This window comes from Cephus cinctus, unplaced genomic scaffold (assembly GCF_000341935.2).
Source record: "Cephus cinctus unplaced genomic scaffold, Ccin1 Ccin1_scaffold0008, whole genome shotgun sequence".
Classification (NCBI taxonomy): Eukaryota; Metazoa; Arthropoda; class Insecta; order Hymenoptera; family Cephidae; genus Cephus; species Cephus cinctus.
The window spans coordinates 621,416-643,924 of record NW_014332759.1 but is presented as its reverse complement, the minus strand read 5'-3'; the positions used below and the strand labels follow the sequence as shown (position 1 = coordinate 643,924).

The window sequence follows — 22,509 nt, the reverse complement described above, 5'->3', positions numbered from 1 at the left end:
GGAGATCAGATTACGAACAATCGCGGTCTTCTTCATCCTGACTTGGACTCGAGGGAACCGGTTTTCTCTATGTACTGGCGTGAGACTCGTGTGTGCACGTGCCGAACTGTCAGTTGCTGGTTCGCACCGCGTGCCGAACCTTCGAGTAGGTGTGATTGAATGCGCCCCGGGTCTGGCTCCGGCCTCTTATATACCCGTGGCTGGCCGATGCAAGCGCCGTCAGGTTCTAGCCGGTACGCGCATGCGTCCTTCCCTACTTTGACTCCCACACGGACGAGACACACAGTCCATGCACAAAAAGTTCCCTCGGCGTGTGTACAGCACGAGCAGCACGGTAGCTGGCGCAAGCGCGGCACATGCCGTGCTCACGGAGATGGGGATATAGTGTGTAGTGAATTGGAAAGAAAAAGAAAAAGAAAAAGGAAAAAAAGAAAATGGTAGTTCGAGCCGGGCCCTAGGGATAAAGGTTCTCAGCTGCTTTGCAGTATACACGAGGATCCCTTATGGGATATAGCATCAGTAAAAATGGTAAATACTCTCGGGTCTGCTTACCGATCAGGTTGAGCTGACTGGGACTTGTTTTATCGCCCTGGGCCCAGAAGGGTTGTTTCATCAGGACTCCGAGTACCGATCGCTGGAAAAGGATAACCTGTTGCTTGATATTCTGATACGTGCACGGATACCTGTAGTCTGCTTTCGGGATCGTGACTAAAAGACAGACAGGTGACTGATTTTAAAAATTCGTTCTGTCATTGCTGAAAATATCAGAATAATTGTTTTTTTTTTATTATACCCTAATTTGCATATCTTTTCGGGAATATTACTATTTATTTTCTTTCTCTACACTTGTTTTACACTTTCGACCAAAATTATCCACGTTCATCATTAAGGACACGTTACCGTACTCCTTCCTTAACTCGACTCTCTCTACGTGTAAATATATTGGGCAACGATCCATCATGGAGATCCATGATAGCTAAACGAAGTAGTACGTTCATCGAAACTAAGTGGAATAACCGGGAGCAATTACACTCCTACGATCAGATTACGTTACGCCGAAGTCGAGTTGTTATAGTCGACGGGCAGTACGTGTGCCGGAGATAATGCCGAATCATTACTCGGGAACCAATCGACCAGTCAGCCGCTATTAGATCACCTAGACACGGGCGTTGATCTACCAATCAGATATCAGTGCTTAAAAATATCCACCAGCTCAATTTCGTGAGAGCTGTATGGGTATAACAAAAGAAGGAGGAAGAGATTAATTTGTACGACAAACGATAAGAAAAAAAAAAAATGACATGAATAAAAATAATGATCGATCAATATTCTTGTTGCAGATCGATATTCCGATAGATCCTCAATTACCTGGAATCATTTATGGGATGCGACGGATAACGAATAATTAAGATTAATTAAAAACTATAATCGGTACCCACTATCATGTTTTTTTTTCACGTACCCCTACCTAAATTTCATATCAAACCGCGTAAAAATAATAACGATTGAAATCTATTAATTTTATGAAAAATCGTCATTCTAACCGTCCTAACAAATTCCATCTATTTGTACTAAAAGACAAGTCACATAGGGAGGGGGGAGAGGGGGGTTGCAGAATCCAGTAGTTAAAGATGGCCGGATGGAATGTAACTGGCATAAAGAGGGAAGGGGATGGAAGAGGTTGGAAGGGTGCAGTGCGACAATATTTATAGTTCCTGACCCACCGCACTATGGGTATATCAGTATATATCAGTATGTATATTGTATATATTGTATGTACGAGCAAAGTGAAGTTGGCCGTTTCACTGTTAGGGCCCCCACGAATTGCTCGACATAAAAATACGTATACATAAGGGTGCTCGAATACATACCTAAGGAGAACCTACATAGGGGAGGATAACGTGCCGAGGGTTAGGATGGCACACGTGTTTGAGGATTGTGCGGGAGTGGTGGCGCTGACGTCGCCAACCCTGGCAGCTGGAGTTTTGCGCGTGAGAACTCGATGGCTCCGAGGTTCCCTGGTTCTCATCGCCACCTGTCCTCGCTCTCTGTTAGGGACGACCACACGCTTCTGGCACCCTGCCCGAACCACCCCCTAGGCCATCTTGGCACACCTCTTCGTCCTAACCTCACCTGAGACAAGGTAATCACGCCTAAGCCCCGGCTCGGAAGCTCCGAATCGTATACGTCATGGCTTGCAGGAAGGAAGCGTGTACGGAACGTGGGGGTCGTGTGCGAGAAACGTGCACCCCCCCACTTCCCCATTTTTTTATTCCTCTTTCATACCTGTGCACTGGTCTTCAATACCCACACGTACCGGCATCGGTCTTCTTATTTCTTTCGAAGCCTATGGCCGCCATGCTGAATTACACGGGTACCTTTTTTGTCAGTGTATAACGGTCCCGCTTCGCTGTGTACCGAATGGGCCTGAATGACGATTTCGACGAAGTACTGTGACAATGAAGGCAAAATTTTTTAATCCCCCCCTCCCCTTGTACAAAGGGTTAATTTTTTTCTTTAATTACTGGAATAACACATGCACGTTATAACGAGATCAATTTTTTTTGTATAAAAATACGATTAATTAGTTTTTCCTCAATATCGCTTTTACTCGTTTAATCAAAAATTTTTGTGCATCCCAAGGGGTACGAATAATTATTCGGGAGTTTAATAACTTATAATCGGATACCAATTTTTTTGAATAATTCGTAACGGCAAAAATCAATGGGATCGCGGGGCCTGCCAATAAATTAAAGTCTTACGGCACTCGAGGCGTCGGCATTATCGAGTCGGGAGGCCGACGCCTTCGTCGTTGTATCGATGCATCGGTGTATCGTTCTCGTATCGGACTGTACTAAAAGATCGGTAAGATCGACGTGCGCGATCTAGCTAAGGCACTGCAGCCGCGCGGGATCCTGGCAATTCAAAGGAAGCCAATCTCGGCCGTCATCTCTTATGAAAGGGAAGCTCGTTACCCTGAAATCTTAGCGTGGCGCACGGACACGCGTTCCCAAGAAGAACAGAAGGACGATTTTACTTACGACTGTAGACCGCGGTTGGTGCGTACCTTTACTTACCTGTAGCAACTTCAGCAGTCTATACGTCGTCTCGTGTGTACCAGGCTGTATAGACGATACAAGAATCAGGATCAGCGACGGACCGGTATAACAAGCTCAGTTCTTGATCATCCGCTCTCGGGACGGATGGAATAAGAGGATAAGAATTTGAAAAAAAAAAAAAAAAAAAAAAAAAAAAAAAAAAAAAAAAAAAAAAAAAAAAAAAAAAAAAAAAAAAAAACGTGACGTACCATCCGAGGAATGATCTTGAAAACTGTATTTTCAAAATAATTTTTAAATTACCATTTTTCAAAATCCTTACAAACCCCATTTTTTTTTCATTAAAACATTTTAAATTAATAGCCTCATAATTATTCTATATACGTATGTAATTAATGGTTATCTCATAGATCTTGATAAGGGTTAAGTCATTAGATTATCTGGACAAAAAATAATTACTCCTTTTTTTTTTATAAAATTTTTTTACAAGTCCGACATTTATATCTTAAGAGCTAAGTGTTACCTTTATGTGTAAGTATAGAGTACGAAGGTGTATAGGGCCGCTATACTCACGTGTACACTTGTACAAAAAGTGGTGTAATAAATGCAAATGACAGCCTCCTCCCTTCCAGGTCATCGAGAGAGAGAGAGAGAGAGAGAGAGAGAGAGAGAGAGAGAGAGAGAACAAGCTTTAATTATCCGTATAGGTGGTGGTAATTCATCGGTGATAAAAAGGTACTTCCCCTTCGGTGTAATCGTGGAGGCTATCTGGTGTAAACGCCCTTGCGCGATTAAACGAGCGTTCCGGAAACGTAGGCGTTAACCTGTTGCGCGTCCATAAATAGGTACGAGAAAACGTGGCATTAATTCATTCGTGTGGTTTATATGGCCCGCGGGGCCGATAGCCGAGCTGAAAAATAACAAGATCGAAGATGAACTTTCATCGGCGAGTAAAGATCCGATGATTCAGGGTTGGCTACCCGAGGAAAAATAATTACTGGAGGATACTGTCTTTTTCCACGATTGCCTTTCACGCACGCTTATACTATACGTGGCCGAGGTGTTTTATTTATAACGTGAAAGTATTACGACACCTTACTTGTGAACGTTGATACAGAGTATGGTTAACGTTGAAAATGATTTATATTATGGTCCAATCGAAGATAATAAATTAATACGGATCTACGGAGCAACACGCGTAGCCAGGGATATTCGTATAGCAGATGCGACCCTTTAAAACGACCCTTTTTGGTCAAGATCCTTTATGGGAATCGAAGCCCTTAAAACCGCGATCCTTGTACGAGAATCTTTTTTTTTTTTTCAAAAGGGCACACGTTTCACTCTATACCTATGTACAGACATTTTCTTACGCGCGCATAAAACCACCCTTTACGCCATTGTTGGCAATATCGAACGCTCTCTGCGTTTTACCGTGAAACTGTTCTCACGCTTCTATGGTGTATAAGTGGTACGCGCATGCGCGAGTTAGAGTAACGGAAGTCGGATCCCGATTTGAAATGCGCACACGCCCACGATCCGCGTACCATAGGACTCAATAGTGTTCTCAGGTATCGTGAACAGGATGAAAGAAGGTACGGAGAAGAGAGAAAGAAAGGTGAAGTTACGTAAGAAATTAATATCTAAGACACGAAGGGCGTCACTTGTATCGGGGACTCGTGTTAGTCCAGGATCTATATATCGATTTAAGGCGAAGCGTATAGCGAGGTATTTTTCAGATGGCGCAAAAGCACCAAAGTCAGATGAACGACACGGATTTACGTAGAGACGTAAGTTGGTATGACGATAGAACGAAAGAAAGCGAATCGGGTTACCCAGTGAAAAAAAAAAAAAAAAAAAAAATCTGGTCCTAATTAATCAGAGACAAAACGGCAGCGAAAAGGCCAAAATGGTTGGGACGAGTCCCGAGCTTTTAAATCATGCGAGACAAATCGTTGATTAATTCGTACAGGGATATAATGCGGGATAATAACGGAACTCCCTTCTACGTTGGCGTCGGGAAGGCTTCGTGTGGACATCCGTTCCCCACAGACGGCCACCCTAGAGTGACCACGTGTCGCACACGCTTCTTGCTCGGATGCCGGCGCAGCGACGGCGGCGACAACTGCCGGCGCGCATGCGCATTGCTATACTCGTTCCGTGTATACGGGAGGTAACCGGGCGACCCACGTGCAGAGCGCATGCGCACTGTTACCGGCGCGCGACAAAAGTACGTCCACTGCGCGTGCGCGGGACACTCGCGCCACGCTCTGAACTGCAGGAAGCTTCTACCGAGTCACACCTGCTCGGTTTTCCCACGAGATACGTACCCCAGCTTCGGCTTACTTCGGCTATCCTCGGCCGTGCTCGGCCTGCAGTCGCGGCATGTCAAACGGTCAATGATCGCCGGCCTTTTTTTTTTCTTTATCAAGGGTGAAATTAATTCAGCCCTGAAATTATAAAGCGCGGTGTGGTCCTGGTGTTGCTCGGACGGTAGCCAACCGCAGCAAGAAATATATCGAGAAGCAAATTGTGAACGTAAATTTTGCACGTGCGTTAGTAGCGGTAACATTTTTTTTTTTTCATCTTTACCATAGCTATTTAATGTCTACATTCTACGATACTCGGTCTAACTCTAAACCAGTTTTGGTAATTTTTAGTCTGTACTTCGTCTATATCCTTAGGGCCTACAGCCTATCGATTCCATTGAAATGCTGCATGTCGGATGGTACCTAATCTAACTTTTGAACTATTGCTCAATCCGAGCATTAAGATTTCTCAATATATTTTATCTATACCGAATATTTTCAACGATGGTTGTACGTATGGAGATGAGGGACGGGCAATTGAACAAAAGAAAAATTATAAAACTTGGTACCTGATATTATCCCGAGCTATTATATCTACCGGGGTATTGCTTCACGGCTACCAAATCAATGGGGAATTCGTTATCAACCTGGCTCGAAGAAAAAGACGATGAATAATAAAGGAGAAACTTAAGAAACTACCTGACTGTCCCTTAATTTATTTAATTAACAGACTAAACTTACGCCCTTTTGCTTCTGGGCTACTTTGTTATATTGCGTCTTACACCCACATAGACACCTACGCCTTTAAGATTGTCACTCCGAAGTTTCGTCCAATGAATTTAATTATTTCAAAGTTGGTGACCTCGCATGACTCTACTAACCTTAACTTTGGGTGAAGCCTCTTTTCACGGCGGTAGGTACACTTTGGCTAAGTATCAATTAAGGTTAATCGTATCGAAGTTTTCAGAATGCCTCCCGATAAACTTGCCTGGGATATCCTTAACAAATGTTTGTAAATCCGACAGTGTGTGTATACAACGTAATCTCCAATTCCTACCGGTCCTCATATCTAAAGTGAGGTTAGGATCAAACGTAGGGTCTGTTAAGGTTATCGGTACTTTCTCCGATTGGGACGAGAGAAAAAAATAAGATTTTAAGTAAGAAGAAGAATCTTTTTATTTTTTTATTTCACTCGAAGTCAACGTCAAAGACTGGTAATGTGAAATAAACGTGAGAAACCCAAAAGAATATTTTCGAATTAAATCTCGTTATTTTTACGTTATAAAATACAGCCTAACCTGATTTCGCAGTTATTCCATTTTTCTCCTTAAACTTCATCTATTTCCATATAATCTTCTCCTGGTCCAATGCGATGTAATTCCCGCGCTTAGCGCGCCGTGCAATTACCAGGCCTTAATCGTCCTGTCGGAAGTGCAGTTAAGGACGAGACGATTTTCTTGGAAAGTTTATCCGTCGGCCGGGATATTTCGTGACGGAAAAAAAAAAATCAAACCTTTACCACTCTCGAGGTTACTTGGGTAATTACAGGAAAAAAAAATTATTTAATAAGTTTTGCATTTAGCTTGACGATCCACGTTGAATCCACCTCGGCAGGAGCCTATAGTACTTTTCAGTGTTTATCTGCAACGACGGCGATGCACTTTGTGCAGGAGTTATCAAGGGAAACGCACAGGCTCGTTACTGTACCGTGCGATAATTAATTGCATAGTCCTTTCATTCGGAATCGAATCTTTTTCAAGGACGACCTTGCATGTGAAGTTTATGGACGCTAGTCCATAACCTCTCCGATTTATGGCAATCGTTGAATTCCACCTCGAGCAAAGAGTCCAAGTTGCACCGGATGCACCCTTTCTAAAAAAAATCCATACGTTCGCATCCTTGGCCTCCCCGACCCGCTCGCTACCCGCTCGCTACCCGCTATCCGACCAAGTCCCTCCCCAGCCGATCTTCATGGTGCGTCCGTCCATAACAACCATAAGGAATTAAATGCGCACTATAGTAGCCTCTGACAATATTTCCCCACCACTGCTTATCCGACTGCCTTCCCAAACCTCACCTGACCCTACTCGTTACCAAGGTTACCGAGAAAGCCCAAAAAAAGGTGGTACAAAAAATACCTGTAGATTCACCGGAACAAATAAAAACCCTATCGTGACTAATCCCATAAAGTGTCAAAGTCCCATTGAAAATTGCTAATCATACGTTACCGACGCCATTATGGTATCCCAAGATTTTTCACACAATCCTTTTGACACTGCTTCCAACGTACGTAAGAGTATATAGAAATTTTGGGGTTAAATTTGCATTCCATGCTTTTTAACATGTAAAATAAGTGGTTACGTTGGGGGCGTGGGGGGGTCAACTGGGTGTCCAAAAGTATTAGTTTTGTATAAGGTGGCCAGTAGGATGAGTGGGGTGTCAGGGGGCCTCGTGGGGCCTCGTGGGGCGACGCAGGCTGATTGGGGAGAAGGCCTTTGCCCCCTGAAGTGGCTCCCCGGTAGCGCCGTCGCGCACCTGCCGCTTATTCCCACGCCGAGACTCACGTTCGCCTCATCTTTCCTCTCTTCATTTTCTCCTCTCCTCTGACTGTTTTCCCCTCGCGTCCTCCCTCTGCCCCCCCCCCTCCCTCCTCTGCCTGCCATGCCACTCTTCGTCCTGCCTGATCTCTCCCGTCTCTCCACCCTTCCGCACCCCGTCCGACATTCACGACCATCCTTCGGCATCGTGAACAGTGCGCACACGTGTGCGGGGTCCTACGGGGGCCTGGGGGGGGGGGAACTTGTTTATTTTTGGATATTTTTTCATCGGCCCTGCGATAGCTATACACTTTGGATGGGCACCCAGGACTTGGACGTTTCGGTGCCAATGGCGATCACGGGATATCTTGGAGATTTTTTTATTGCTCCTGGGTATAACGATCTTCATTGATTTTTTTCGAAATTTTTTGTTATAGGTGAAATTGCTATAATTTTTTTTACTACTCATCTTTTTTGAGTTGCGACTATGGCGAACGTTACAGATTTTTCTTAGAGGACGTTTTCGGATTTACGTTGTATTCGTGGTGATTCGAAAGATTCGTTTTTGGATATGAAATTTCCATGGGTGCCTGTATATGCCGCTTTTCGAAAGGGAGATTTTTCGAGGGGGTCTCGAGAAATCTCGTATAACCGTGCGGCCTATTGTCGTTTGGGACTCATTGGGGGGGAGACGTAGGGGGGCACAAGTGGCATTGTGTATTTTTGGTCCCACTATGCACAGGTGCACAGGTGCATGGGGGGATCGGAGATCGGTCCGTTAGGGTCCTATGTAAAGTGTATAATGAAGGGGGGTATTTCACGATAGACACCCCCCTGGCACCCCTGTGCCTTGGAAATTAGAGACTTTTTACGCTGAGATTTCAAAAGTTGCCCCGTCGCCGTTTCAATTATCATGCCAACCGGATACTGTTAGTTAATATGGTGGGAAGGGGGGGAGGGGGCGTTGAAAAAAATGTTCAGCAGAATATTCAACTTTTTCAAAATTATTAATAAATATCTTATCTCCTCAGTTACCCATAAAAAACTTTCGCTATCTCGCAGACCAAGGGTTTTTTTCTTACAATTAGAAATTTCTATAAAATTTTTATCCCATACATTTTTAAAAATCCTAATTTTTATTTAAAACATTAGATCCGTGTCAGACCCTTTATTTATTAAATTAAGAGCAGGAACATACATTTACCATGATTTGCGTCCATACGTGCTGCTTGGTTAACAAAGCGGGATATATCGAGTCTTATATACACAAGACATCACTTTTACCATGCGTCACGTTATCCTCCTCAACAATTGGTCGGTTCCAGAGGCAGCGTAGGTTCAGAGTCCTTGGATTGGCTGATGGCAGTGCAACTAGGTTTCCCTGAACCCGTTTACCACGCCCACTTAAAGGTTACCAGCCTATGATTGGTCGATGTTTTCGGCATAAAGTCTTCCCCACCATTCCAGGGTACCTTTATTTCTTTTTGCCTGTACCCAAAGTGCTTTGGCCCCGTGTCATTCCTTTTAAGGCTCTTTCTTACCGCTTCTTCATCAGGCCCGCTACCACCAGACTCGAGACGGGCTCCTCCATTTTTGGCCGTTCATTTTCCTCATGTAAATTCACCTTGCGGCACCGAGTCGTTGTGCCCATAAATTTCGAAAAGGCTGCTACCCACACTGACAACCAGTTGATTGTACGGAACAACACGCTCCTTGCCGAATCATTGCCAGCGTCTTGATTATTTTCATTCTCACATTCGTTCTTTCATTCCAAAAATTGATGTACACATTTTTTTTCCTTTACCTCGAAAAATTTTTTGTCTGTAATAAAAAATTATTTCCGATTCATCATATTTTCATCACGAACCACAGAACCACGGAACCACAGAACCACAGAATAACGTTCTTTAATAAAACTTTTATCCAACCCGCCCACGGGTTAACTATGATACGTACAGACCACACGAGCAAGTGCTAATCCACGAGTGCAAGAATAGGTTAGGTTATCAAACGCATAAGGACTATCTAATATACGTACAAGCCCTAAAATGAATGTACCGTCAGGACCATGTATAACCTGATGCTACCACTCACTAGATTTTATTAACACAAATTTATACTCCGTGACCGAAATAAAACCTACACAGTGGTCCACCGGTACAAGCAGCAGGTAAGCGTCAATGCGTGTCCTGTTTATCCAAGTGGTGAAGCACCTGGGAATATCTAATATTCTACATAGAAAAAAAAAAAAAAAAAAAATTTGTTTTTTTATAAAAGAAATACCACAATCTCAAAGAAGATTAATAGCGTATTAGGACCGGAATAGGTACCAAAAAATCGTCTCTTACATCGACGAAAAAAAGCAAGATGGGATTTCCAAGTTATCTCAGTGCCGGTAATAAAATTGAATGAAAGTCAAAGACGGCCACACTTTATTCTTACCTTTGGTCTACGCTGTGTCCCACTAGTTTTCACTCCCATATACCCTACTCTATTACACATTGGCCATAGCTATACAGACTTCACAGATAACCGGAGATCCATAGGTACAACTAGGAACCCGTTAATCCTCGTTTTCGATAAGATGCACGACTTGGAGGCACCTTCGGATCCTTCGGCTTCCAAATTTATTTCAAATTTATCTATCCAGCCTGGTCCGTGTCGTCTTGCCTAAATAATCTCCTATACTTACTGCGATTTCTCTTAAGTGAGTGGCCGATCTATCGCGTGTCTTTTTTATTTCACTTTGTGATTCTACCTGTATGTATACGTATGCACGTGTGTATATATAACGTATGTGGATATTTAGCTCTGGATTCCATTTGGGTGTCGATTTTCTCTGTCGGTACATTAAATATCTTCACACTACCTATATGTATATATGTTTGTATATATACCACCTGCTTATTTGAATATTGAGATTTTTCTCACTCTCCATGAGAGATATAGGCCTAGTACCTTTAAGAGTTCTGCGTTGTGATTCATTTGGACGATGATTTTATTTATCTGCGTATGTGAGTGTGTGCTCGCATGGTCCACCTTGTATCTATATGGTGGCTGGATGGAATTTGTCTCGGGTTGATACAAAACTGTGTAAATGGATTGACGGGATATTTATAGGGTCGGATCGAACGAGGTGTGAACGAACCGTTCGAGGTATATAGGGTGTGGCAGGTTTATTTGAAACTTTAGAAAAGTTCACACTCCCATGAACATTCACTGTGGAGATAGGAACTTCCGTTACTATCAATTTCCTGTTGCGTAACGTTCGATGGTATTATGCTCATTATTATTATAATTATACTACTTTCCGGGGACAGATCGGCAGGCATTTCGTTCTGTCCTAATTAACGATTTGTAGTTTGATTTTTTTTTTATTGTATCTCTTTTTTTTCCAAGGTTCCCGCGTTGATTTCGTTAATTTTTTTATCGGATTTCCATTGGCAATAAATAATTTTGAAATTGGATCCAACACTTTTCTGTTATTATTTAGTGTGATCGAAGTCGAGGTTAACGTCCATGTATATCGGTGTGTTAAATCGAGCTCGAAATTACGTGTGGTAGGTCGAAATTATTCGGTAGAACGAAATTAGTATAGTATATGCCGCTGTTGAGGTTCTAAGGATTGCTGTAGAAGTAGGAGCGTCTGGTGGCGTCGCGACGCTACTATCCTCCACGTGCTTCATGATCTCTTGATAAATGGATTCGCGGTGGGTGGATCATGATTGTACCGTTTCTACTTGACACAGTAGTACTGGTCTTGTACACGACAGACTTGGATGTTTCATTAGGAATGCTTGTCTGACTATGAACTTCTTTTACTTGTCTGACAATTAACGTTTTTTTTTCCTACTAGACAAATCGTTTCTAGAACATTATCACGCAATACTCGTCACCCTATATAATAGCCATTTTAACGTGACTAGTTGATACTTGGACAAAAAATTGGATATATGTTAAAAAGTTTTTTTTTTTCATTTTGGTTAAATGTAATTTTTTATTATCATTTTTTTGGAAAATATTTTTTGTCATTGTATATATTTTTTTGCGTGTACTTTCTATTAATTAATATCAGTCATTAAAGTCGGATCACGTAGGGTTGAAATGCCACTAGGTCAGTAGTTATGGAATCCTAGTAGTCAGCCAGGAATTCTGGCGACCGCAAGCTCATCACCTGGGAAAGCTCGGGCGGCGGACTCGCGGATGAATCAAATTTTCTAAGCCACTCCCGGATGCTACCCTGATAGAGTCGTCGGATTCCTGGCGACCGCAAGCTCACCAGATTCAGGACGAGGTAGCTTTGAGCTTTTCTGAATGACTTTCGCTTTTATACTTTCCTGATAGCTCGGGAAGTGCGGATGCGACCGCAAACTCTCCAGCTTCGTATTAAATTCGGTGAGAGGGAAGCTTTCAGGGACTCGGGAAAGCTTTTGGATTAATGTAAAAGCTTTATGCTTTCCTGATAACGCGGAGAGCTTGTTCGCGACCGCAAGCTCACTCGATTGGTACCGTTAAGCGAGGAAAAGTTAGACGCTTCTATGAGCTTTACGTATATCCCCTTTACCCAAATGCTTTCCTGGTTCTCTCGAGCTGTGCTTTCCGACTGCAAGTTTAGGTTCTCGTAAGCTTCAACGTGGAATTGCGAAAGTAAGAAAGGAGCAGAGCAGGAAAGATTAATCTTTTTTTTATATTTTCAAAAATTATACAATACTTTATTGAGCTTTTACCATTTTTTAACGGAAAAGCACACTAATTTAAAAGCTTTTTGAAAATTATATTGAATTTCAAAGTTAGCCTCGTTGTTCTTTCTTATCAATTATTTCATTCAATATTACACATATGTTACCCTGTTAGGGCGTCGCGACGCTTACCGACCGCAAGCTCACATCCCACTCAGGAAATTCTAACCCTAACACGATCAATCATACTGATCATGCTATCCTAATCATACGACAGCAGTGAAAAGCTTCTTAATTCTCATTGTATATGAAGCAGTGATATCGTACGTAGAATGCTTTGAGACGGAGCGTAAAAGCTCAAAGCTCTAAAGGATGTTTACAAAAATTTTGTTTTACATACTTGTAGATACATGCGAATGGTCACTTTAACAACCTTACACTGTACTTTTGTATGTTCCTTTACACGCTTTGCCCGGTTTTTAAGTATCTAAGCACGCGTCACGAATGGTTCAAACTTAGAATGTGTATCGATGCAGATATAGATACGATCAGAGTCAGCCGCGCCTCACGATCAATATTTTGTTAAACGTTATTTTTCTCTTACGCTTTTATTTCATTCCCCGTTACCAAAGAATTTGAAACGTTACGTTACGCAACGTGAAAAAAGTATTTAGATTCGTTGAAACCACGATGGGAAAAAAGTTCACGTATTGTTGGAATACTTACAATCGATGTTATTGCACGAGCGAGCATAAAAAGAGTTTATCTGGTAGTCACGATTAGTCGGTCTTTTTACTATAAATTCTCGCATGTTTTCCTTGGTTTCAATGACGTCAGATTAGGTCAAACTGTCAGATTGGATCATCTTGATATTCTAACGGTAACGCGATTACAGAAAATTCATGGAAGCTTTAAATAAAGAATATTTGACAGAAAATTGATATAGTCAATTTATTATAATATAAGTATGTTAGATATCTATTAGTACCGTACTATAGAGTTGAGATCGTATATAGTGTAGTATATGTATAGGTATAGTAGAATAGCTGTGTTCTATTTCCATCCCCTGTGCACGTGGCGAGTGGGGGAGATTGCGGCGCGTCGTGGGGTGCAGCCGGGAGCGCCGAAAATCTATAATTACGCGGGCGGGCGTCGCGACGCTCTGCCACCTCTGCATTCGGCTATTCTCCTGATACCAGGCTCCGTTATAACGACGCTTGACGTCGGTCTCGTCAAGACGACGTCGGCCATCCCCAGCTACTATTGTTTCCCTAGCCCTGGAGGACACCGACGCGCGGTCTCCGATGGCCACGTACCTCATAGCCAGGAGCGTCGCGACGCCCAGGTTTCTCCTGTGCCGGTATACGTTCCTGAACCCGTGGTACGTCAGACGACATCTTCCGAATGACTGGCAGCTCCGTCAGACGTCATACGACGCCAACGACGCCTGCTAACCGGACATGCATGATCGCCGGGTATGGCGTCCCGACGCTAGGGCGCCGCAGCGTCGACTCAGGGGCGCGACCCGGTGGAGGTTTTGTAGAAAATCCTACACGACTAGGACAGTTTAAACAATTTAATTGAAAATTTGATTTTTCAAAAATTCTCCAATCACAAAATTTATATTCTTATCACAGCGTCGACATTTATAAGTTAACCAAATTTTCCTCAAATTATTAATATGCATTACAAAATTTTTACTCTTTCCCATCAAATTATACAACTTCACATGGAAGCGTGAAGATATCATTAAGACAAGCTAACGAGACTCAATTAGAGTTTCGGTGAAATCGACAAATTATGTGAATAAGATACACGAGTGTGGACCACCCTTTAGGTACAATCACCTAGAAAAACTGAAAGCATTTAACATTCGAACGTATAAAATTCTAATGTCGCACGTTAGAATATTTAATTTCATAGCACGCTACCAAAAGTAAAATTTTCTACGATTTTCAAAATTCTCGACACACAAACTTACAAAATATCTCATTACTATCTCAATCAACATATGAACTAGTCTTAAGGTAGCAACGATTAAGCCCATATCTTATATCGTTTCACTTTTAACATGCAATACGTAATAATTAAATAATTAAGGCACAGTAATTTTCAAATATAATTAATCACAACAATGGTATACAAAATTATATATGGCTGACCAACGCAACCCCTATTACTACTTATAAGGAAATAAGTAGCCTAGTAGTTGAGGAATATTCACGATCAGCCAGCCGTCTGGTTAAAACACTCATAAGCTCCTGAGCTTTCTTACGAGCGTACCGTCCTGCTCGGGCGTCCCGACGCCTGGCGTCTGACGCAGCCACAATCCCGACGTCGACGTCCATGTCGAGAGTAACCTCCGTCGCCATCCTGCTTTCCTGTCGCAAAAACCCGTTCCGGGCGAACCGCGACAAGCAGTGAGCGACAGGTGGGCACTTTTCACGAAATATCCAAAGGGGATCTTCGTTTGGGCTACCAAACTTACATATCATCCCTTTCGGGAACGTCCGAAAGCTTTCTGTGTTTTCCTGCGATACCGTACAATTTAAAGAAGGTTTACGCGTCTCTTGGCTACGATCCTTTTTTATTTCTTCTGTCGCCACCTGTGAGGTGTTTATCGATCTTAGGTTAGGGGTTGGCTGTTATATTTCCTTCGAGCTTACGTCGCTTTGCTTGCGACAATATTTTGGATGCCGAAGAGGGGCTACACCTGTTGGGAACGAAGTCGCAGGTCGAGAGACGGTCTGGCGCCGTATCAGGGGTTCATCAAGAGGTGGTGAGCGTCGCGACGCCGACGTCCCAGGAACGTGCATAGAGTCACCGGAACCACGGGATTGTGTCTTGAAAAAAATGTAATTTGCGGAAAAATAATTTTTTGGAAATTATTTTTCTAAAAACTTCAGCTCGATGATCATGCAATTGTTATTGGATTAATTAAGTAATTTTTCCATTTAATTTATTTTATTATATGCTCATTCCTTTGGATTATAAATGGTGTTTATGATTCAATGTAGTATTTTGGAAATTATTATGAAATTATAAAGATTTTTCTTTTTTTTTTCGTACTGACGCAAGTTTCTCGTATTGATGTTAATTCCGATTTAACCCCGTATGCCAAATTCACAATTGAGGACAGGCATGAATCACAGTTGGTTAAATGACGACGACATTGTCCTATTGAGGAGAGGAAGGATGCACTGCGCCTGACGGAAATGACAGCACTCCGTCATCGTTGAGACTACGAACTAGGGAAGCATAGAACGTAAGGAGGACACGTGGAGCAGCTCACTTCCGATTGCCGTAAGTGTATTGCAGCTCATTGATTTACTTTGGATAACGTGTCTAGCTGTTTCACGCGGACGATATAAAATTTTAAAAAACTAAAAGATCATAACCAGGAAAAAACAAAAATTACCTGTGAATTCCTTAAATACAAAAAAAAGTGTTTATGCCGCGAAAAAATATTATCTAAATGTTTTTTTTATAATTACATATAAGCAATGATAATCCATAAATTTAGCAAATGCAAGTATCGTGACAATTTGTAAAAGCAAGAATTACAGAGGAAAATAATAAAAAAAAATAAAATTAAAAGTAATATCGAGAAATGGTTATCGTTTCAAAATTAGGGGCGTCGGCCGGTTGGCGTCGCGACGCTTTACCAGGGGAATATAACTACCCTAGTCAGACACATCACGTTCATAACGAAATACCAGTGGAATACAGAGGCGGCATGAGGACCGAACGCGTATCAATAATTCGTATTGACGTTTTCCAAGCGGCGTACGGGGGGTGGAAAAAAAGGGAGTAAAACCCCCCCAAAGGCATGCTGCAACCCTGGGAACAACTTTTTTCCCCATTACTTCTCAAAGTGCTCAGGGGGCTGGAAAGACTTTCTTTCCTGGCGAAAGAAATAGGGAGGACAGTGCCCAGGGAGCTTTTGGTAAGACAAAGCACCCGGCGGTTGCTTGTGAGCAGCCCCCGTCATCAGGATTACATGAGGGTGCTGGGAGCTTGCGAAACCCTGACAAAATGCCCGACGAAAAAGCGCGGGCGTCGGGACGCCTGATCCGGCGAGCATGACCGTGGCTCCTAACCAAATATCGAGCGTCCCGACGCCTGACGTCCACATCACCCGCCCATGCGCAAGCTTGGCCGAAACTCGTGACGTCACTACGACGTGTCGCCCTTGAGACCTGTTCAAGGATCCAATAAGAATCTACACTATACTATATGATAACTATAATACAAGACAAACAAATTTTCAAAATTAAAAAAAAATAATTCCCTTTCGTTAAACCAATTGGATCGTCGAATAATCCCACGTGGTGCTAGTGGTTCCTAAAGAATAATTAAAAAAAAGATTGTAAGCACCGACGAGGGTAAGCCGTCATGAGAAGGCTGGTAGTTGGATAATTAGGCAAAATTGCAGGTGGAATTGCACCGAAATTCCTTATTTCTCTCTTCAGTTAATCTTCTCGTGGCTAATACGTATATATATATATATATATATATATATATATGTATATGCATAAACCATACGTCTGGATATTCTTCTGCTTTCATTTCCTTCCTTATCCCTCCTTCTCAGTGCTGATAACTACGTGCCTGGCTATGCACGTGCGTGCTGCCAGTTCCGTCTGTACTTTGGTACCTTCATTTATTCGTACATATACATACCTTACCTTCGTTCATCCCCTTGATCTCTTTGGTCCGTCGAAATGCAATGCGTAATTGCGCCGCGTTTGACTGCTAAAAAAAGGCAGCGTATACGAAGACGAGTCTGAAAATTACTCGGAAAGTAACGAGTCTGTGATTGCAGGTTCGCAGCAATGGTTAATAATAACGAAATACTTGGCTATAGCAGATACGTATACCTTAGCGTATAGTTACGTATGATTACGTATGTGTAAAAATAGTTATATATATACATATATATATACACCTACACAATTAACTAACTTCTTACAACAAATATATTATCAATATTGCTTAACAGCGCAGTAAACATATCTTTATGTTGCTTAAAAAAAAACTTTTAATACCTTCCAAGGTGTTAAACAAATGTTTTTATCATGTACAATATGGATTTTGACAAGGAGAAAATCATATGTGAAATATGTTTTTGGTATATCTATGTACAATAGGAGCGCGAAATTAGATTTGAAATGATAATAAAAAAAAATTAAATATAAATTTTTTAACATTTTTATAATTAATTTAAATACAGTCAATTCAAGTTCAATTAAATTTTTTTTATATGACAAGATATTTATTTCCTTAATTTTAACTGCATCAGATGATACGTCAAACATAGGTTATCCATCTGTCAAAGTCTGATATCCCTTGCGCGGTTATAAATGTCAAAATAATTAACGTATGTTACTTACGAAAGGTACAGATATATGACGCACATTGCATTCAAATAAATTTTATCAGTCGTGTGAAATACGAAATGTGACTCTCTTAGGAAATGAATGTGTAGGTACTTTTTTTTGAACATTTTTAAACTCCAACTTACTTTCTTCAACGAATAATTTCAAATCGATTCTACACAGCGTCCGTCCGCTGTCGGAGTCTGTCGCGAGGGTAAAATCGACTTCACTCTTCCGTCGCGTCTCCGCGATGCCGAATCTTTGTACGTCCAACCTTTCGCGTCCGTTTCTCTGTCGTGCAAACTGGCACGCGAATTCTCGCACGCTGGAACGAGCCTGATTGTTTCCTATTCGCCGTGTCGGACTGCGCTGCACGTGGCGCGCCAGTGCTGCTCCAAGCGGACGCAATTAAAAGCTCGTTTGCAAGCGGGTTTCTCAGTACAAGTATAACGTATCTTATTTTCTCCGTTTCTTCTTTTTAAACTCATTTTACCGTCCCCCCTCGTCCCTCTCGTCCACGTCTGTCGTTTTCTGCTTATCTTTCCTATTGCCCAAGACACTTGAGTACCGGTACCCACTTTCAATGAAGTCGTCATAACCGTCAATCTTTATTGTTAAATTCTAGGGACTAATTTGACGTTTCGTTAAGATAAATTTTGAATACAAAATTTTTTTCCGGTATTTCTATAAATTTTTTTTATACACGAAACCGGCAACTTCGTTTATCAGGTACTTTTAAGGCAGGTGCACATCGGAATGAGTTTTGATATTTCTTACTGATCAAAATCTCTTATGGTATTTCGATCCCTATAACGGGTGGACGCATCCCATTGGATTCTTCATGCAATTCCAATCCGTTGCATCAATTCTCATTCGAGTCATCCTGCATAAAGTCACGCGTACCGTCACGTGGATTATACGTGATTACGCATCTGCGTACGTGCACGTTGTGGTTCGGGGCTTGTAATCTGTAATTAGACATTCCCATAGAGCCTCCCATCGCTACGCGGTGAGCTATCAAATAAGTATTTTAATGTATTCATTGCGCGGGGCAGGTTTGTTATACCGTGTAAATCCGATTATTTCTCATCGAAAAGTATCTTTTTTCGAATTTTTTTTTTTAATGCCAGAAAATATAGGTTCCAGATTCCCCTCGTATATTTTAACGTATTGTAATGATGATTGCCGAAGATAAATGAATATTTACGCACAAATTATACGGCAAAGATATTCTGCAGTTTTATAATTAAAAAAATGACGCACGTTCATCCATCCACATTCGTAGTTTCTGCCTGATCAAATTTAACGGGGCGATATACCATATATATATATATATATATATATATATATATATATATATATATATATCACCTTCCTGTATAAGCATCCAAGAAGAATATACGAGTTCCATGGTATTTTCATCGGGTCAGATAATTATACGGGATACGGGAGACTCGGTTGAGATCATCGAAAATTTCGTATAGGTGAGAATTCGATTTTGAAGTGTGCGTAAATTCGTGGTGGTCAATTAGAGGTAACAGGACGGAGTGAATTCACGGCAGCGAATCGGATTACAATCATTAGAGCGACACCTCGTCGTTAAATAAATAAATTTCGTAGTCGGATTAGAGAAGTTGGTGATCAGCGCATCGGCTGCTCGTTTGTAATATATATACGGCTACCACAGTATAGTCATATACAGTACCAATTATAGAAACCAATGGTATTTTTGTATCGCGCACGCACGTGGAGCACGCATTCGAACTCTGTAGGACTTTCGTCGAGTTCCTCTTGGTCTTTCTCGATCGTTGCGCAACAGAAGCCTCGGGCTACCACGGAGCTTTTAATACTCGTGTTTACGATTACGTTGACCGGTTGTGAGGAGTATGTGAAAGGAAAGAGTAAATAAAGAGAATAAAAAGAAAAAGGTCAAGGTCGAGGGTATCGATTGTCGAAATAATAAATTGGAGAACTAAGAGAAGAGAGTTAAGAAGAACCAAGCTATAGAAAAAAAGAAGAAAAAAAAACATTTTGACGTTTATTTGGAGCATCGTCAAAAGTTAAGCTCATCGAAATTCGTAAGGCAAAAACTAAGCATCGTTACCTTAAACCATAGAGAGCCGATCACAGGTCTTGTCTCGTGCCAGTAGAAACATCCGTATTAAATCAGACAAACCGGAGTCGAAATTTTACGAAATAAAAAACGACTCCCGACGGTTCCAATAATTAATCGCAGAATCCCCGAGACGCTAAGATACACGGAGTATCGGGATCTAACATGATTAAAAAAAAAAGAGAGACAGTAAATTTTTTTAATGCATAAACATCTCGAGCATCCAAACACGCGATCGAAGGAAACGCCAAGTCCCCGTAGGCGCGGAAGATAATACGCGTGTCGACGTGGGATCGTCATTTTGAGAAGCGCTTGTAATCCCATCCGCAGTCTGTAAACGGAGCCACCAGCGGTACCACGGATGAAGAAAGAGACACGCAGCAGCCGGATCCGGCTATACAAAAGATAAAAAGATAGGACATAAAAGATATAAAAGGGAAAATACCCAAACTCATTCTAATCACAGGCCCTGTTAGATATCCCATTGGGACTCACAGTAACAAGACCCAACATCTAAAAGTAGTCGGTACAAGATTTTCGTTACGATCCGCCTGAAACCAGGACGTATCTCGGAGCTTCCATACCCGAGGAGAACCGCCGTAAGGGGGCCATATAGTAGAGGCACCATACATCTCCCGAACGTTAAACGCACGCCTAACGCGTGCGTGACACGCACCGTGGTACAAAGTGTGCGTGCGGAGACCGTAGCGTGCGCGTAGAGCGTGGCGGCATGCACTCCGGGTGCATCCTTCTCTTTTTCCTTTTTTTTTCATTTCTTTTATCTCTCTCTCTCTCTCTCTCTTCCATGGTACCTCTCCCACTTTGCGCCCTCGTGGTCACCCCTACTCCGACGATCCTCGACCTATCGGGTTGGACGATTTGCTAACCCCACTCTTGGGTCTTCTCTCTGTCTCTCTCTCACTCTTATTTATATTCACTCCTCTCTTTCTCTCTCTCTCTCTCTCTCTCTTTCATACTTGCTGACTCCCTCTATGTAAATCCTCTCTCTCCCCTCCCCCCTCCCCTCCACGCCCCATACCAATATGTATTTGTACTACCACAGAGCCGTATCCTCTCTCGTGCAACCACCGCCACTGATCTCACTGACTCTCGGACGCACCTGCCGTCGGTTCCCACACTCGTTGGCCTCGCGCCGGACGTGACGTCACGACCTCACTTCTCCTCTACCTTGTTCTGGCTAGGAGTTCGCCACGCTTACCACGCTCGGCATCGCCGCATGCCGAGACACGCTTCTTTACAAACGATACGCCGTAGCCTTTGGCACTGTACGAGAGTGCACCGATAATCGGACCCCGGGCAAGGATGCACCCTCGTTGCATTCGTCAACAAAGTATGCACTCGATTGTTTGTCCTTGAATACGAGTGCAGTCTGGACGTAGGAAATAATTGACTTGGTCGTTGATACCACGTGATCTGACGGATGGTGGAAGGGGTTAGTTCCGAAATCCTTTGATAAATTCTAAACGTCATTGATTAGATATAATATTTTTGATAACGATTTATTGAAGATTTCTTAGCTATCCTAAGATCGATGATGCGGTTTGTAATGCATTAAAAAAATAAGGTTTTTTTTTTTTTTTTTTATTGGGATGCAAATTTTTCTTTCATTTGCATCATATCGGATGGTCTGTTATCAATGGCGATTGGAATTATTAATATTTAATGTTTGCTTTTTATAATTGGTTTTCTTTAATTCTGCTGCAGTATATTGATATTCTTATAAATGATACCCGCATTGATATGCTTGTTAACGATTTTCAATACTGATCTAATTATATCTCACTGACCGTTCGACTGTAGTACATTTGTACCAGCGAATTCGATTCTTTTGTACCGAGATCGTCGTATGGACGAAAACTATAGTCAATGCCATGACTCGTGTAACGAAACAATAATTCACTGTAAGCAATTGAAAAAAAAAAATCAGGGAAGTAACCAACCGAACGAGTCTGTGTGGTAACCGATAGTAATCTTCTCGGTGGCAATCATGATCCATTCATGACTCTCCTCTTCTCCCACTCGTGCATCCTCCCGACTATGGATAGAATGCACTGCACGTCTCCGTTCGCCTCGTCGGGTGCACCGGTGCATCCATGAAACCAAATGCCGCGATCGGCCTCGCTCTGACTTTTCCATTAAAGGCACAGTAGTGCATACCTATCATCATATAAATAGTAGAAAAAGAGAGAGAGTGCCCATTAGTATAGGAACAGTAATCGGGCGACTGGTATAGGCAAGTGTACATTATGTGCCACCTGTAATAAGTGCAGACACGGGGCATAAGGCTGGTCGCGAAATTACATATGGGCTTGTAAATAAATGAAGATAATATCACGTGGGGAAAATAAAAAGAAATTTTCATGAAATCATCGTGATATACTTGCGTGATGTTTTTTTTTTTTTTTTTTTTCGATCGTTA

At 42.1% G+C, this 22,509-nt stretch overlaps 1 protein-coding gene across 8 annotated transcripts in view; it reads left to right on the top strand.

Moving 5' to 3' along the window:
* LOC107273442 (tubulin polyglutamylase TTLL4) overlaps window positions 1-22,509 on the top strand; it is a 100,963-nt gene that overhangs the window by 60,270 nt on the left and 18,184 nt on the right. The window contains exon 1 of one of the 8 annotated variants that reach the window (XM_025086720.1): window positions 15,803-15,881. The exons of the other annotated variants lie outside the window; for them this stretch is intronic. The gene's annotated coding sequence lies outside the window, so the exon portion shown is untranslated. Of the gene's footprint in view, window positions 1-15,802; window positions 15,882-22,509 lie in introns of those variants that run through there. 8 annotated transcript variants of the gene reach the window in all.